The sequence below is a fragment of the Rhincodon typus genome, chromosome 19 (assembly GCF_021869965.1).
Source record: "Rhincodon typus isolate 14 chromosome 19, sRhiTyp1.1, whole genome shotgun sequence".
Classification (NCBI taxonomy): Eukaryota; Metazoa; Chordata; class Chondrichthyes; order Orectolobiformes; family Rhincodontidae; genus Rhincodon; species Rhincodon typus.
The window spans coordinates 40,064,617-40,082,161 of NC_063350.1; the positions used below are offsets into that span (position 1 = coordinate 40,064,617).

Consider the following 17,545-nt stretch of genomic DNA (forward strand, 5'->3'; position numbering starts at 1 on the left):
AGGTTTTAAGTGGCCTTGTTGTCTTTCATTCACAAAACACATGCACCAGCATGAAATTTTACTCAAACTACATACTTGGAGGAAAATCTTAATTGACGTATATTTATAATCCCTTTGCTTCTAAATCCATCTCAATTTGTGCTGGGACTTTTATATTAATGCAGTGACAACCTGAGTATTTGGTGTCAGACCAATTTCAGGTACATGGCCCAAGGTTCAGTTTGTTGAGTATGAACAGAAGCTGTTAATTACTCAATGTAGCCCATCCACAATTAAATTATCTTCATTATTATTGATGGCAGTAGGTAGAAATTTTATCATCTTACTCGAGTCTTTATATTACTAATTAAGCCACTTCATTTTCCAGCTATACAGTATTGGACTTCCTCCTTTTGCACAACATTTTTTTAACAGGCAAATACTTTAAGAAGAGTCAGCATCTCATTGGTCAGTAGCTGATTCTAGAGTTATGGGGCAGTATCCTTATATCAATATGTAGTACAGACCTTATCAGAAATTCTTACATTATGCATATTGTCCTTCCAAAGCCTGGTTCCAGCTCTTTCAAAAGTTATATTGAAATTACATCTTAGCCCTCGTCCTTCATCATGGTTAAATCAATTCTAATTGTTCAATGTACAATTAAATGATGGAACGTAAGCACGATGGTTTCATTACCTCTTATCCAATTTTGGGCATTTAGTATTTATTTTTGCATGGTTTATTCTTCAAGTCGAATGTTCTCAGTTTCATAGGAGGACTCATGGCTGATTGATTTGGCAACTGAAGGATTAGTTGTTTACTTTTTGTTGTGCCCTTGCAATTGATGTCAACTATCTGGGTCTTATACATATGCATGTATACTAATATTGGGAATCAGAACTGCTCTTCACTAGTTGTTCACAAGCTGCATATTTTCAAATGACCCCTTTAGAGTTCATCTGGGATAAAATTGCAGACTTCATTCTGCCCAAGCACATCAAAATCAAAGGGACATCTTGCAAAGACACTTGTCTACACTAAAGTTTACAAGATACTTATCTTGGAAGTATCTATGAAAATTTTTGATCTGCAGCACACCCTTCCACTTTGGCAAAGCTACAATGATCACATCTAAGCTCTAAAAATAAGCCAGGACTAGTGTAGTGAATATTACCACAAGTTAAAAATAAAATCTATGCTTACCAAATCTCCAAAATTTTGGGAAAGGAAATAAGGTAATCTGTAATGATGTCAACTGGCAAAACCTGGGTGAAGTCTGGGAAATACATCCTGGTAGCAGGAATCAATGGTACATACAGATACAAAGAACTTTAAATGACAGAGATAGATAATTGTTATATTCCCTTTAACACTAACACGCTACATTGCTGAGCCATCTACGTCTACTATCTAGCCTACGACCTGGCTCTTTCGATCGTGAACTGTAGTCTTTCAATTTAAAGGACAAAAGAATGTAAAGTAAAACATCAAACGTATCCTAACTAATTTGAATAGCATTACAAACAGCCGAGCACTGCCACTGAAAAGTCAGTGGAATTGATAAGTAGTGCCCAATGCTTCAGGTTTTACTTATCTAAAGCTGCAATGGCCTGAGTCAATGATTTAAACATATTTGCCATGTTCATTTATCCTCTCTGCAGTCATATGTTTTTACACCCAAATGTAGATTGACATGATAATTGTTGGCATGGATCAAATGGTATTTTGTAAGAAGACCTGCTGGCAATTAGGACAGAAGCCAAAGTACAGAGAACAAAGTACTGGACTACCTGGCTCTTTTAATCACACATCCCAAGCCATCAGCACAGGTATAAACAAATGCTTGCTGCCAAATTGATTTGATAACTCATAAGTTCAAGCTTTCATTTTAACAATATTTTTACATCTGAGTTGAAAAATAATTTCAATTTTTTTTGGTGGAGAATGAGTTTTTCTGTTATTACATTAAAAACATCTAATTAAAATGACCTCATCGCCTCCCCCTCACTCTATTTATTTCAGAGTCCCCTTCCCCTCTCCCACTTCTGAAAAAGGGTCCAGACCTGAAACGTCAGCTTTCCTGCTCCTCTGATGCTGCCTGGCCTGCTGTGTTCATCCAGCTCTACACCTTGTTATCTAATTAAAATGATGTTATACTGGCTCTAACTGCATGTGCAATTGAAATCTGGGTGCTCTAACAAAAATGGTGACTGTCAGGGGTCAAAAGCCACCTAAGTATGACAACTATAATATTAATCTGCCTTGTTTTGGGGGAAAGCCAAAAAAAAATTGAACTACTGCAGTATTGTTGGGGATCTAGGGGATTTGCAATATACTTATGGTACGCATATGGCATCCAAGCTAAAGAGTGATCATTTAGGAGGAGTTTCTGGTCAACAAGGGAACAAAGTTTTACTTTAGAGATATTTCTAAAAGCTGCAGTTTGATTCCTCAATCCTGTGTATAAATAAGATACTCTGCTAAGTGTGGTCTTCTTTGCAGCGTGACTCAAGTGTCCAGCTGGATAATGCTACAGACAAAAGGAGTGAAGGAACTTTCATTTCCGCTTTAGGTTGAAACATTAAATAAAGTCAAACTACAACCATATCATCAAAGCACTCCTTGGTCTAGTGCATCTTTCCCTCCTGCCATAAAAAAAATTACTTGCTTCATACTTTTCACGTCAAAACTGCATTTTAACTGCTGTTTTTGATACCCATAAACGAATTCCATAAGCTGCCCTGTAGCTTTTGCAGTTATTGTTACTTGAAAAGTGTAATGGATGATTGATTGATAGACGAATGCTGACACATCAATGAAGCTATTTCGACCAGCATCTCTATCAAATGATGCGCGGGGTATATTTTCTGCCCACGCCTCATTACCTCAGAATGACATTTCTGAAACTTCATTTTCTTTTTTTTTCCTTTCTCCCCAAAGCATGATACTTTTGTATTCTGAACCTGGCTGTGCATGCCCTGAGAAATGCAATTTTGCTATTATGTCCGACTGGAGTTTGACTGACATAGTCCCTGGGAGGTGAATGACAGATTTTTTATGCTGGGTTTAAGAGGGCTACAGAATTTATTTTGTAATACAAAAGACTGAAAGGCTTTCCTGTCAGGCATCATTCAGTCACAACCCACCACGAGCGTCTCCTGTGCTCATTTCTCTATGTCTAACCTCCCCAGTCTACTCCCCAGGTCTGCACAAGACACAGAACAATCAAATCCATCTGCTGTCTGCCCGCCTTGATCTTCAGCAGTGGACAAGGATTTCTCTGCCCCTAAGGACTCTATCCACTCTGAATTATACAGGATAAGGAGGTGATTTCTACACTAAAAATATACAATAACTGTGCTAGTTGTCAGTTGTATTAAAGCAAAATGAGATTTGTGGCTCCAGAATTTTCAGTGATGGCTGATTTTATTGAGTTGTTATTGAACATGGTCACAAAGCATCATATAACCTTCAGATGTGCGGAGGTATCTAGACTCTACAGAGATTCAATGATAAAACTTAAAAAGTTATTACAATGCCCAATTAAAGAGGATGAACAACAAATTAAACACAATAACGGGAGAGGGCTGCATGACAATAGAATGCTAGTATGATCCAATCTGAGGCTTGGAATTAACTCCTTAAGGGTGGTAAGTAGTGTCATAAATCAGTGACTTGCAATCAGATTGTTTTCATCTCCTCCTGATCAAAAACAGAATGGAGTCCACAGTTGTTGAGATAATGCAAGTCTCAGTCAAAGCTGTCGACAAGGAAGAACAATTCAAAAACAAATGGCTTGGTTGAAGATTTATATGCCAAAGTAAAAATGGCTCTTTCCCACTATAATTTTACTTCATTCTTTTGCTCCTGACATTCTGTACACTTTGGCTGGGGTAACAAACTGGGGGCAGAACTCTGCTTTTGGCCCCCAAATAAATGGCACCCAGTAAATGACCAATTGGATGTGCATCGTAAAATGGTCACAGAGTGATGTATCTTCAGGTTTTTCCCTTTCTACGCTAAGAAATATTTGTGTATTTTCTTAATGTCTTATGCAACAGCTCTGCTATGATCGGGAACCCATTGTGCTACTCTAACATCAGTAGCAGGCTCTGAGACATCTTGCCAGTCCTGATGATCAGATAGTTCAGATACTAACCCAGGCAGCAGTAAGTTGAAGAGTTTGAGAGATGTAGAGTGAAGGGAGACAGTTCAGAGGTGGCAAAACAGGCAGCCGGTAATGGGATGGGAAATGGTGACCGACAGTGGGCCACAATTTAAAGCTAAGAAACACTTCTAAATAATAATTAAGGATTTTAGTGGAAAATTAAGTTTTAAAAAATGACTTCATGTGTACATTGCTGGCTAGGCCAGCATTTGAATGCCCCTAACTGCCCACAAGTTAGTTAAGAGTAATCATATTACTGTCATATTACTATTGGAGTCACGTGTAAGGTGAAGCAAGTTTAGCAGATGTCCTTCTCTAAATGAACCTGATGGGTTTTTAACAACAATCGACTGTGGTTATATGGTCACCATATTTTTCAAATTTCACCATGTGGTGGTATTTGAACTCATGCTCCTAGAACATTGGGGTTCTTAATTATTAGTCCACTGATAATACCACTACACCACCACATCCTCCCCAAAAGGGGATTCAGTGTTTAACAAAAACTTCACAATTCTCATCTTGGAGTATTGCTAACATTAAAAGTAGAATCCACTTAGAATTCAACTCAAGACAATTATGTTCACTACTGAGTAGTTTGCTATGTGAATAACTGCCATGATTACATATTATATATTTGCAATGGCTTGGTTTTCCAATGAATTGGCATTAAGATTCAAAGGACTTTTAAATTAATATTAGATTTCCAAGGTAATGACACAATGATACTCTTCACATTTATCATTACCTGCGGTACATTTAGCAGTTAGAAGTCCAATATGATAGAAGCTGTCAATTTGTGCTGGGTCTTATGGCCAATATGGGGACCCAGGAGAATTATATTAAGGACACTGCTGGAAGCCTATAGTTCTTACACTGTTCAGGAATATTGTCGATAGGAATAGCATATGGTGCTACTAACACTGCGTTACTTTTTCTCTTCAATGTGAAATTACTATCAAATAATTGGATTTATTTCTGTGAATTTTGTATTGCATAGCCAAATCCAAACCATCCAGTCAGCCATTTCCATATATCCTGTCAAGAAGATTGCTCGAGGCTATTTTTGTATGATTTGGGAATATCTAGTTAAATAGCGTGCATTATATTGACCTTTCAAATGTTCAATAAGATTACCAGGTAAAAAGTTCAAGCGATGAATGTTGGAATTGTGAGGTAATAAACAATTGTTGTGTACTGATTGAATGCTACAGCCGATCAGATGCTCCCAGCCAGCAGCACTGAGATTTTATTAGCAACCAAGGTGTTTATTAATGTGAGGAGCTGTTTTATTTATAGATTATACTTCTGGATCCCTACTTTTATGGCTATTACGTTACTTGAATTTATAAGATCCAAATAATTAATTGAACCTTTTGTGAATCTTGTGCCTGCTCCAAATATATGTTTCTTGAAAGGAAACTTTTGTCATTTTGAGCCCAAACTCAAGATTTGTATTTTCTGGACATATATCATCAAATTAGCATGATTACATACCTCTAAACAGGTTTGTGAATGGTTACTGATTTATGTAAAGCAAAAGTAAAAATCTTTTTCGTTGGGACATTGTCCCTGATCAATCACAATCAATGGCCACTGGTACATATAAGAGGTAATTTCTGAGATCATTAACACAGTGTAGAGGGTGTTTAAACTGTTGTAATTTTGTTGGCTATGTTTGATAACAAAGAGAACCTGGTTCAGCAGGAGTTGTGGGTATCAAACAGATTATGGGGGAGAGGGTTCCTTTTCATATCAAATGGTCACTTTTAACGTTTCTAGGGGTTTCTTTCACGTTAGGACACAAACTGAAAATCCTTCAATTCTTAAGGGCAGCTAGACTAAAGAGATCTACTTATACAAGGAGTAACTCTCTCAAAAACAGTATGAAAACACAATCATTAAATACAGCAAATGTAGAAAACTTAAGATGCAGTGGTATAGAATACTGAAGTGGTACTTGACACATGGTGTCCTTGGATTGCACATGGACAAGGCTTAATATTGCCAGATAAGATTATTCAAGCCAGAAAGAAGTGGCAGCATATTTTTCAGATCACAGCTTGGAAACTGGCATTGAGGATTAGCCATTAGTTGTAGAAACCACCTGATTTTCATCACTGGGCAGGTCTATAACAGGCAACCAATCTGCAACAACCAAGCAGCACAGTGGAAATCTACCATGTGACATTAAATTTGCAATGAGGGCCACAGCAAGAACATGATTATTACATATCATGTCTGTACATTTTTTTTTGTCAAAAATATATTTTGACAAGAAAAATAAGAACCTTAGCACCGAGAAACCTATCACATAGAAGTTGCTTATTATTGCACAGTTATGCTTTGTGAGAGAACAGAAAAAGAGGCAGCTTCACTGCTAATCATGCATAACCTCAGATCTGAAATGATAAAACAGCAGCAATGTGGTCAGTTGGTGCTGGGAATCACAAAGTACAGGTCCTTTTGGTCTCAAGAAATCTGTTTTGCCAAAAGAATTTAGAAATCAGGCATCACATGTACTTTTAATTAAATGACAAGGATAGGAAAAGAATGAGTGGTATACTAATTTTAACCTTTGAGCAATGCTGGTCTGCCTGTCTTGGCCTGTGCTGAGATTAATCCTCAGACTTATTATAAAGATAAATGAGAAACCCATTGAATAACACAAGGCTTTTAAAAATTATTTGTGCTGCATGTATACTGAAAGGACTTATCTCCAGCAACTTCAAATCAAACCAATACACAGAGCAACAGACAAAACTGAGAAAAGCTTAATTTGAAATGATCATTAATAATAAAGTGTGAGATAAATTGGATACATGCCAGTGAGCATTGAAACAAAACAAGCTGACTTTCTAGACAGACCTCTTAAGCCCAGGTCACCTGCATTTATGAAATCAGACTCTTCTGAGTGGGTTATATTTTTCATTGCCTCCAGATTGCAGATGTACATTCTCTGCACACCAGTTGTATGTCAGGGTGGTGTAATAAGCTTGGCGGGTTAACATTGACTTGTACAAGATTGATTGGTCTTAACAATAAACAAAACAGTAATTGAACATTCTAAAAATAAAAGTTACACTAAAAAGCTGACACATTTCTCCAGCCGTGTGAATAAACTGAATACCTGATGTGTATGCCTGTGGTATTTATTGAACTCCTAGCTGCAACATCATCACTTATTTGTGACTTTGTCTCTTGTGACTTTATCAGGGATAAATGGAGATTCATTCCCTACACCTCAGGTGTCTGCCATGCATCCTGCATTATAGCTTAGACTGTCTGTGGAAACAAGAATGTATCAGGATTGAACTTCAGTTGTCTGCTTCCTCATGATAAGTTTTTCCTTCTCCCTTTGCTGTAGGTTCACACTCGGTGTGATGTAGGATGTAGGCGGAGGCCATTTTTTATACAGCGACAGCAGTAGACTGATTCTCCTGGCAGCGAAATTGTCTGTATTAGTCCTTGTTCCTACCCACAAAGAAGCTGATTCTGTGCACTATTGCAGCAGATGATTAACAGTGTACAAGTTTTTTTTTTCTCTCTGGCTGGACCTCATTCACTGCTTCATCAGTCCTTTTCTTCTTAGTTAGACAGATTGATCCCTTGTGCTGCTAAGACTGCAGTGGGAAACCCAAGTGGAACATTGACAACTGCACTGACTACAAAGCACCTCCTTCATAGAGAGCGTTCTCTGGGCCGCAGCCCCGATTCAGCCTTAATTTGACGTCAGCATCAGCAGTAAAGACATTAGTGTCCAATCTGATTGTATCTTTGCATTAAACTCGGGCATTAAAGTTTGAAAAATTGTACCTTTTTTGCCATCAGGAGTAACCAATTGATGAAATAAGCACATCAATGTTCCCGGCCATTATTCCCCACAGAAACACTTTGTTATATGTGCTGCAGAGAAGCAGCAGGGAGCAGAGAGGCAGAGCACAGTTTATCAATGAAAATCTAATAACATCCATAAGAATCGAGCTGAAAAATCAATACTTCATTACCAAATTGTTAGTGAGAATGAAGAGTAACTGCTGGAGTTGAGTGCTCTTTGCGGTCAGAGCACTTGGAGTTCAATGTCGCAGCTGAAGTGATGCAGGAGAGGGCCAGGAAAAAGATGCCTGGACTGCAGATTATGATCATTGTTTACCTTTGCCCTGAGAAGAAGGAAAAGAATGATGTTATTAGCATACTTTAACCAGCTTTCTACTTTATCCTTAAGATGCAGGCAATTTAAAATAAAAACAGGTCCCTTCCTTTGAAAATCTTGGAGCATTTTAAAAATAAACTGTCCCTGAATTCTGTGAACAATGCAGAGCCAAGCAATTTTCCTGTTTCACGTACATCACTTGAGAATGTTCCACTGATCTAAGTTGGAAATTCATGAGGGATCATCAAGTGACATGAGCTGAGGCTGAAGTGTCCTCATGGAAAATTATAGGTTTTCAAGGCTCTTTGCTTCATGTAAACCCACCCTCATGTGCATTCTGGGACTGGAGGGTTAATACAACCAGCCAAGAAGGTTGGGCTTTATCAGCTGGTGTAACTCCTTAAATTGACAATGCAACTCCTCCCCTTCCACATAAAAAAATATCTTTTAACCCTTTATGTACAAATGATGAAACATTTTAAAAGCAGACTTCGCTAGCAATTTTCCTGCACATTTAGTTTTAATTGTCTATCTAAAATGATCACTTATTTGTTAACTAATCTTTAGGGCCAGTTTTAATTTGTGAATAACAAACTACATCAGAAAATTATAAAATATTTTGTAGAAAGTAAAAGCTCTTTTAACTTGCTTCCCTTGGTTTTTGAAAGCCGATGGGACACGAATATACGAAGACCAATTGCCCTCCAGTATCCTATAAAAATGCATTATTTAACGTTGAAAAACTGTTGAATTGCCAAGGACATCACAACTCAGCCCAATCCTGATTTCACCCAATGTCCATCTTCCAACAGATTACACTGGATAACAATCAGAATCTGGATCTCTGGCTGCTTCATTCTCTTCCTTACCCCAGGGACTGGAAAGCTATTTGTAGCACTTCCACTGTTTTCCTGCTAACTCAGCATAGACTGGAAACCTGGGTTTGTATGTCTCAGTATCATAACCATGCTATTATTAAGTGACCTTTAGAGAAATCCTTGATGACATTACATCCACTTAAGGCAGATGTTTAAATAATATTATGTATTAAAGATCCATGTCAAAAAATAACTTGGAAAATGCCAGTGCTCAACTACAGCACTACAAAGAAACCTTGGCTACAGTTTACACTACAAAGGATCTGGCAAAATGATCTGCTCATTTACAAAACTAAAGATGATCAAATAGAACGAAAAAACATATAGTATTCCTTTGAATACTGAACATTTCTGAAGCAAATGAATAAATTCAGATCCTTGTATGTTATATTATCTCATTCGTGTGGAGTGATTGCTCACCTTCCCATGCTAATGGTGTTACTATAGCACAGTGACACTGCACTAATATGGGTGGTATTTCTCTCTGTGGTTATAGCTCAAAATAATTAAAAATCAATTTTCAACAACAGAAAATCGCCATGAGTAATCTGCACAGGTTACTCTATAATTTTCAGAGTAAAGCATAGTTTAATGCCCTTTTGACTCTGTTGCCCCCTGAAGTCAGTGGTGGAGATTAAAATAAAAAGAAGTCTTGTGGAAGCCCCAAATAACCTCTAGTTATTGTTTTACAACAATATGATGACAATCCTCAGACAGCAAAATTTCTCAGACAGTGAAACTTGTTAGACACCAGTCTAATGTGCATTGGTAAAGAAATCATTGTAATAGAAAAACTAAGCATAAATCAAGAAAAAGGTAGAGAAAATAGAACAAATTTAGCTACACTTCTGCATATTCTGTCATAATTTGACAAATCCCTTGCTGCAATGTTCGATGCTTACATTTGATGAAAATAACATCAGCAAACATATTCAAGAGAAGCTGAAAGGGTTATTTTGTGATTCTAGTTGAATTGATGTCTCCAATTAGTATCTCTGCCAGTTATACAAGCGTACAAAAATAAGGACAGTCACCATATCATATACTGCTATAGCCTAAGTTCTACAGTCCTGGAAGACCAAAGATTTTCATCAGATTTCTTTTCTTTGCTTGTTTCTTTTTTTGTATTTCACAAACTATATACATTTTTTAAAAAAACTTACTTATTATCAACTTAAACCAGCAATATTGTGCTTTAAAATCAATCACCCATATTTACTACAATTCTTCATTATATATTCTTAAAACTACAGGTTCTCATAACTGATACCTAAAGAAAGGAACACTTCCAAGTGGCCAAACACATTATATTTATAGTGCATAAATCAATTAATAGCAGTGCAGCTTCAGCTGTCATTTATCTCCTTCTCCAGGAGTCAAAGAACAATTATAGTTTTCTAGCTGTAGCTGGTTTCCTGAACTGTTCTTATCCTCGACCATGCTACTCCAAAGACAGTCACTAAGGGGCATATGAGAGTCACTTATTAATGCTGCTTTTTTGTGTGGAGAAAGTCTAGCAATTTTTTTCCCCACACAACAGGGGAGATCAGGTACTTGGACCCAAAGTGCTGATTCACTACTGTCACTGAACATGCACTGCTTCCACTTCCACTCAACTGTTTGTCCCTTAAAGTGACATCAACGATGTGCTGACGTCAGTGTATTTCTGATTTGTTCAGCCATTGCCTTAAACATGAAAAACGGGGACATAACTGGAGGCACTTGGTAGCAGAATAAATTCAGTCAGGCAAGGCTTCAACGTTTGTGTTAATATGAATAATGTAATGTATAAAGACACTACAGCCTTGTGACGCATTTTGTTAAAATGGACACTTTAGCCCTGCTAAGTTTTAAAGCATGGGTTAAAAGAAAACTGGAACAGGATTTTGTTGTATCAGATCATTTCATCTACTTTTAATTAAAAATTCTCTCATACCTGCCCTGCTAAAACAAATTGAAAAATACTAATGACTGCATCAGGTATATTCTGTGTTACAAGACATGCCTCCACATTGAAATACATTTCTATTTTATGTACCTGGATATTGACATGTTGGAGTGAAAGCCCTCTCTAATAGAAAGCTGCCATGTCTCACCCCATTGATAAAGAACAGACTAGTTCTATAATGGGCATGCAATCTGCTGTGACGTGGAACCGGACTAGCAGTGAAACTGAAAATCACCCCCATGATGTGTGCTACATTTCTCAAGGAGTGTGGTAAAGAGTGATGAAATTTCTGCTCTACCTTAATAATCTCTTCCGTGCAGTGGTGATGTTGCTTTAAAGTGCCCAAATCAATACTGTGTCGGGTAAAATAATCATGTTTCACACAATGTCAGGTCCCGAACCTAATGTTCTGACTTAAGAATTGCTTGAAAATCACTTTTGCCGATATCAGGCAACAATTTTGTTCTCAAAAAGTGAAGGCGGTCACTTAATTGATTTTTTATTCTAACTTTTGAACTTCGATCTTCAAAAAACTGTGGAGTAGGACAAAAGAGAGGCAGAACTGAGGTTACTTTTTAAAGTATTCTATCCTTGAACTTCCACAGAGTTTTGAGAAAAAAAGTACCATATACAATGTTCACAGAAAAGTTATTGTTGGCACTTTGGAAAAAGCAAGTTCCTGAACTTCAATACAGTTGATTTTCTTTCAATCTTTCATCTTACGGAGACCTTTCTTTGTAATGTGTTAGGAGGCTAGGACTGCCCACCATCACCACTGCTGCTCCAAAACAGCACAGAAATTATGTTCTAGCTGCAGACTGGGGGCAGCCGCTTCCTACAGAGTGGGTTACACTATAATCTTGTGCAAGGATTTCCAGGCAGGTTGTCAGTTCCACTTCTAATCCCACAGGTTCCACCACTGCAGATGCTGTATCTCTTCCTTTTGCCATGTGTAACGTGAAGGGCTAGGACAGCAGAGACAAGGCAGCTCTTTTCAGCAATCTGTTTGTTGGCCACCTATCAGATACTGATCCTGGAGTACAATACGAATAAACCTAAGTGAGGAGTTTGCTTTACACTTGCACAGGACCAGGCTCAATCCACCAAACAAACAGGAGTGGGGGAGGAAGAAGAGACTTCCACTCATACAGAACTTCTCAAAATAGCTCTGCACTCCAACACAATTTATAGCTCATGAGCTACTTTTGGAGCAGTCGCTGTTGTAAAGGAAGTGGTTTAGGTCAATATTGAATCAGAGATAGTAGGAACTGCAGATGCTGGAGAATCTGAGACAACAAGGTGCAGAGCTGGATGAACACAGCAGGCCAAGCAGCATCATAGGAGCAGAAAGGCTGACGTTTCGGGCCTAGACCCTTCATCAGAAATGGGGGAGGGGAAGGGGGTTCTGAAATAAATAGGGAGAGAGGGGGAGGCGGATAGAAGATGGATAGAGGAAAGGATAGGTGGAGAGGAGACAGACAGGTCGAAGAGGCGGGGATGGAGCCAGTAAAGGTGAGTGTAGGTGGGGAGTTAGGGAGGGGATAGATCAGTCCAGGGAGGACGGACAGGTCAAGGGGGCGGGATGAGGTTAGTAGGTAGGAAATGGGGGTGCGGCTTGAGGTGGGAGGAGGGGATAGGTGGGAGGAAGAACAGGTTAGGGAGGTGGGGACGAGCTGGGCTGGTTTTGGGATGCGGTAGGGGGAGGGAAAATTTTGAAGCTTGTGAAATCCACATTGATACCATTGGGCTGCAGGGTTCCCAAGTGGAATATGAGTTGCTGTTCCTGCAACCTTCAGGTGGCATCGTTGTGGCACTGCAGGAGGCCCAGGATGGACATGTCGTCTGAGGAATGGGAGGGGGAGTTGAAATGGTTCGCGACTGGGAGGTGCAGTTGTTTATTGTGAACCGAGCGTAGGTGTTCTGCAAAGCGGTCCCTGAGCCTCCGCTTGGTTTCCCCGATGTAGAGGAAGCCACACCGGGTACAGCGGATGCAGTATACCACATTGGCAGATGTGCAGGTGAACATCTGCTTGATGTGGAAAGTCTTCTTGGGGCCTGGGATGGGGGTGAGGGAGGAGGTATGGGGGCAGGTGCAGCACTTCCTGCGGTTGCAGGGAAAAGTGCCGGGTGTATGTCAGGAATGTTAAGTTGAAGATTTCCCTACCTAGTTGGACGGTTACTGCTTTAAAATACAACTCTCCTTTCTCCTTTAATGTTTCACCTCATCTCTTTGTAGCCATGTGTTCCATTTGCAAAGGTTGCTTTAACGCTTGCCCATTCTGGGACACACCAGTTCAGAATCATGATTTTTCCTTTCAGTTCCTGACATTTCTTTTCTCTGCTTGCAGGTGCAAAAAGGGAGGGGAACACTGTCTGGGCTGCAGGCACCTTTCACATTTCTTTTCAATAACATACCAGCTCACAAACGGATATGGCCCATTTATTTCAAGCTCTGTGCCTATGATGCAAAGAGCATGTGGACTTCATTACCTTTTAACAATCACGTACTTTTTTCATTATTATGCAAAGTTGCATTGATTTGGAAATGAGAGTTAGGTACAAACGTACCTAAGCAAGTATGCCAATCTACTTGACGAAAAGAATTGAAATTGACAAACAGGTGCATTGGAACCGGAATTTTGTCATGTGGTGGCCCATTTATTTGCAACACCATTTAAATACAAATTGTTCTAATAATCCACTCTCCGGCCTTGTTTGCTCTTAAATTCATGTCATTTTTACATTATGAGGGGTTTCCATTGCGAGCAGGACAAAAAAGATACACAAGGATTGAATGGCAATTGGCAGACTACGTGGTTGTCATCAACCCACTTTGTACAACGTTACAGGTCAGGATTTTCTCATGAGTCAGGATCCCACTGTCTATCAAATAGGGTTCAGAAGCCCTGTACTGTGTCAGGAACAATCACCAGCTATGATTTTCCCCAAATTGGCCAATTACTAGCAAGATTAGCAAATGCCAAATTAAGGGCATTAGGCATATAAATCTAACTGTTTAAAGCTATAAACAAAAGGGAGTGAGCAGCTAGACCAGCCCCTCTATGGGAGGCTGTGGCTACATTTGAAGCCTAGAAGACAAGGAAGGCTTCAACAGATCTGCAAGATTGACTCTGTAGTCTGCACTGCTAGCATTTCAGGCAACTGGACTCTCTTTTTAAGTCTTGGCAAGTGATGCAAAGATACAGGCCCATGCACCCTCCTATGTGCTTTCCCTCACTCGGAACTGAAAACTCAGCCCAGAGTTTCTGCCATTCCTTTGAAATGGGCGGCTCAGTGATTGCATCAGAATGCTTGCAAATTAACTCCGTGCCTGTTGTGAGCATCCAGCAGGCCCAGAGTGAGAGAATGCTAAGACAGCAAGCTAACAGCTCGGAGATGCATCATAGTACATGAATGGGGTGTGTATCCCTGAGAACACAGTGTTGCTGCAGGACCAGAATGATAGTTGCCCTTATGCCTTGAAGTGCAGTAATGAAATACAGAAGCATGCTGTAAGTGGATTGAAAATGTGCCTCGAGGCTTCTTACAGGCTTGCACATTGTCGAATGCCAATGTCCATGTATGAGGAGTGAATGTGTCTGGTGCTCATGGATCATGCCTGGAGATGCTGTTGTGTGGTGACCAACTTGAATACCATAAGCATCCAGCATGGAGTTGAAGTTGCCGAGTACCCCCACTCTGATTTCCAATTTGAAAATTTTTGGGGTCTAGTTTGCTCACAGTGGATAGTAAGATCAAGAACTGCATATTAATGAGGGGAGTCCTGTAACTCACTGCTGCTTAGGAAGTATCTTGCTTTGATGCCTGGAATTTAGTTAAAAGATGCAATGAGTTATTCCCGATGTCGAGATAGACTTGTCACATGCCTCATTTCGCACCGTAGTCTACATCATTTAGGCCACTATAAGATTCTGATCACAGTTCTTCAGCATTTTCTTTCAATGTCCCACTAGTCCACGGCAGTGAACTGAGGTCGCTCTTAGAAAATTATCTTGAAATGCAATTGTCCTAATTGTTTAATCCATTGAATAGACTATTAAGACCTGCCCTTTGTGTTCTTAGCAGTCCAGTGAAGTTTACTCTTCAATATTTGAAAATGTCACATTAGCAGAATTAGTAGAACTGATATCTTTGAATCAGAAGGTCACGGGTTCAAGGCCCAATCTGAGATTAGGTGTCTAATCTTAGTTGACAGATCAGTCCCTGCTGAAGGAGTATGACGTGGTCAGAGTTAATACATTTTGCAAGTCTATGTTTAATGGTACAACAGGATGTAAGTGATCCCCTACTCCTCTTGCATCATTTAGAGAAGAGCAGGCAGTTCCCTTGGTGTCCTGGCCAACATACTTTCCTCAGCTAATACTGCCAAACAGATTTCCAGTTATTGAACTTGTATGCCATTTGATGCAAATGGATGCCTTACTTCTTTGCACGACACTCACTGTCCTTCATAAGAAATTCATTGCATGAAATGTCGTAAAAGATTCTAAAGATATGATGAGGTGCAAGTGACATCAAGTTACATAGAGCTTATAACACAGGAACTTTAGCCCCATCTGGCATTTGTGTCCCATACCAATCTCCTTTCCCACCCTTCTCTATCTAACCCTATCAGCTCATTCTTCAAATTTTCCTTTCTCCTCTGCTTACTCAGCTTCCCCTTAAATGCATTAACTACACCTTATACTTCCAAATCCTAACCACCTTTCTGGTATAAACGTTCCTTCTAAATTCCTGACTATAGTCGTCAATAGCAACCTTATATCTTAACTTTTAAGAATATACTCTTTGTCAACCTATGCCCATAACACTACATGTGCTGCTATATCTTAATAATCCTATCCATATTAATAAGAATTAATAAATCACATTAAATATTGAGTCCTCAGTTCCCCATAAAATACAAATTTCATGCATTGCAGGCTGCAAAACCCATGCGAGGCTCTTAATTTTGTACTAGATGTGACTGCTGGGGAGAATCTTTATTGTGTGAATTAAGCTGCAGTATTGGTTTAGTTATAATTTACACAACATGGACACCCCGGCAATCGGATCTTCGTCACAATTTATTCCAAGCTTAAAAAAAAAGTCACTGTAGAAGTGGATAAAAATAAGCATGATTTCTGGTACCAGGGCAGTAAGGTGAGAATCCATTCAGAGCCTCTTTAGGGCTACTCTCAGAGTGCAGGAGAAAAAGGAGAGAGAGGAAGAGAGACAGAAAGATTAAGAGAAAAAGTCTCTAGCAAGAAGTTTGTTTTAAAAATCAAAATAGTTACAAAGAATTAAAATGCTTAAAAATATAGTTCTCTATCTTTTTCTGTGTATCAAATGGAAAATATTTAAATGATCAGTGCTGATGATGTAATCTGGGGAACTGGCTCAGAAGAGTTACTGAGACTGACAGTATTAAATTAACGCACACGGTTAAAATGACACACTGGCTGAACTCCCGGGTTAATGACTGTATCTCTGCTGATGTTAATTCAGTTCCCTTGCACTGTCAGGCTCAGTAAATCTTCCCAGCTACCAGTCCTTATACTACTTCCATAAAAGTAGAACAGGATGAATAGAAATTAACAAAATAACCTAAGCTTGTTAAATGTTAATTTTTATTCTGAGAGACAAATTTAAATAAGGATTACTGATGGTAACGTGTCTTTCTTTAGTAATCTATTAATCCAATCTGATCCTTCCACAAAGTTTGTTTCCCCCTCAAAAAAATCCTTTTATCACTTTGATCTTACATTTTTGATTTTAACCAGAAAGTTATTGATGTGGCATTGTACTTTACAATAAAGAATATATGATTTGTGATAGAAGCCAATGAAAAATTGCAAAGAAGCTAACAACATTTTAGATAACTTCATACAGATATCACAACTTGTGTTAAATGAAAATAAAAACAAAATGATGTTCTTCATCATTACTTACTTTACATTCCTTGCAGGCTGATAAAAGGATTTCACAGCAATCTCAGACAATGTTTTCTTTTTAAGTCTATATATTACCCAAAGTTATTAATTAGATTCTGAAACTGAAAGGGCCTAAACCTCCTGAAATATGATTTATGCAACCTCAAAACACAGTCTGTGCAACACAGAACACGATGAATTAATGTAATACGACAAATAGATGTGTTCCATTAGCACACACACAATAACATTCACCAGTCCCAATGCGTGTATTGAGCAAAAATATCATTAAAAAAAGATATAATAACCATCGATTTTTTTTTAAAACCCAACAAGTCAGAGAAATTATAACAATAAAACTGATCTGCATTATGTGAACACCAGGCTCCGTAAAGGTCAGCGAAACATCAATTAAACCAAACCATTACATATTGCCGCTGTCATATTTAATATCACACAGCACCTCCTATCCTAATCGGCAAG

At 38.8% G+C, this 17,545-nt stretch overlaps 1 protein-coding gene across 1 annotated transcript in view; it reads right to left on the reverse strand.

Moving 5' to 3' along the window:
- Positions 1–8,123: 8,123 nt before the first annotated feature.
- The window catches only part of LOC109917435 (teashirt homolog 2), a 504,362-nt gene continuing 494,940 nt past the window's right edge, over positions 8,124–17,545 (reverse strand). The window contains exon 3 of the mRNA XM_048608624.1: positions 8,124–8,310. The gene's annotated coding sequence lies outside the window, so the exon portion shown is untranslated. The remainder of the gene's footprint in view (positions 8,311–17,545) is intronic.